Source organism: Culex pipiens, chromosome 3 (genome assembly GCF_016801865.2).
Source record: "Culex pipiens pallens isolate TS chromosome 3, TS_CPP_V2, whole genome shotgun sequence".
Taxonomy (NCBI): Eukaryota; Metazoa; Arthropoda; class Insecta; order Diptera; family Culicidae; genus Culex; species Culex pipiens.
In genome coordinates, this window is record NC_068939.1 from 115245473 (window position 1) to 115247675 (window position 2203).

Here is a 2203-nt window from a genome sequence, read left to right on the forward strand (position 1 = left end):
CTGGAGAGTTATAGATGATATGCTTGTTCAGCTTAAGACTTTGTAATTTGGGTTTTTTTTGTTTTTGTACAGTGCAGATGTTAGGAAAGAGATTTTATAGTTAAGGTGAGTTGGATGTGCGGGTACGAATAAGCACTGCGGTAGTTGAACTGAAATGCACCTGAAAAAAAGATGGAAAAACGGTGGACTAGTGATATTAGGAAAAATATAAACACTGTTGTTAACTTTGTACTAAAACCGTTACTTACTGATGGAAAGTAAAACAAGCGTTTGCATACAACGCGTAAATGCTTCTGAACCACCCGGTTACATGGTTTGGTGCGTAAAACACTGATTCAAAAAATGGCACATTCACGACCAAAAAACTAAGGGAAAACCACAAAAGCAAAAGAGATATAGCTACCGAGAAAGCACGCAAGCCGCGCAGAGGGTCACCACCAGAGGTTCTAGCAGTAATTATTTTTTGTTGAGTTTTCAGAACTGATTCTAAGAAGTCTAGCCCAGATCTCAAATTTGAAGTTTGATACAATTTACGCTCTTACTTTAGATTCAACCTCGAACTACCTTAAAATCACTTCTAAAATCGTCAAAAAAGAAAGCTCAAACACGAATCCAACCCTCTCCCGATCCCGATCCGGATGAAATGCAGGACGATTCTGTGGTGTTCTGCACTCGTGTACCCATCAGAAACCCCGCTGACACTTCTCCAGATGGGGACAGGACTGGTGAGAACGGGTTCCCCGGTTAGCCCCCTCTGCTTGGCGCCAAGTTGTTACGAACATGAAAAAGTGGGGAAGAAACCTTGGTACCAAATCAGCAAATACAGCGAAATTGATTAGTGATGCAAACGGAACTTTATTCAAAACGCCCAAGTTTTAGATGAACACTGGTTTTATTTTGTCTCTCTTTTTTATATCGTGTGATACAGGTACATAGTTTAATCGATAATGTATATATACACAAAAAAAACTCTGCTGAATCGTATCTATTACCTAGTGGTGTGGAAGCAGTTCATGCAATACGAGCGGAATATGGTGTTAAACAAGAATTAGAACTTAACAGTACGGTATTCACCCTCAACGAGCATAACTTGAAACATTGGCGGTGTTGATTTTGTTTATTTATGTGGATACACTTGAAAATCTAGACATGGTTCGATCTACAGTATGTAAAAAAAGTATTTACACCCCTTGGGCACTATGCACATATTGTGATGAAACATCTAAACAATTTAATGTTGACAGAAACCTAGTACTACGTTTTGTTCAGAAACTCATTGCAGACATTTTGCTACAAAAAGCTCATGAAAAGATGATTTCTATAAAAAGTTATATAACAAATACTATTACGAAAATAAAAAAGGTGCAAAAAAAGTTTGTACACCTTTCGAAAAATTAACATAAAAATGTTTTTTGTTGACAAATCACCATAAATCCAGTCTACCAACTCCAAACAGGGATCCTTGACTGATTAAAAAATAATTTGGATTGAATATAAAGTTTACTAACTACTTAGTATAAAAGTTTATATAACTCTGGAAATCCTATATAAAACTTATCTAAACTTAATTTTGCAAACTTTTAATTCAACTAAATGTCAATATATTACCATAGAATTGCTAAACAAACATTTTGGAGTGGGTATAACACCGTTTTGCGGGTATTAGTATCGATAGAATAGATTTTTCGTTGGAATTTCGTACCAACCCGGAATAACGTCGTAGGAAAATCCGGCGGCATCCGAATCGGTCCACGATTCACAAGTCAACCTATGTGGAATCGGAAAGGGCATAAAATTTCTAATCTTTTGATACCCAAGCATCTAGGTTTTCTTTAAAACCTACGTTTTTAAATACCTGGGCAAAAAGTAAGTTTGATCCACGAGAACAAAAATTACGAAATTCCATACATTTTTGGCAGGTTGCTCAAACGAAACCATAACAACGTTTTTGCTTAGGTATTTCAAAGCGTGGGTTTTATAGAAAACCTGGATGTATGGGTATCAAAAGATCGGAAATTTAATGCCCTTTCTGATGCCACATAGGTTACCTTGTGAATTGTGGACCGGTTCAGGTGCCGGCGGATTTTCCGACGACATAATTCCGGGTTGGTACGAAATTTCAACGAAAAATCTATTCTATCGATACTAATACCCCCAAAACGGAGTTATACCCACTCCAAAATGTTTATTTAGCAATTCTATG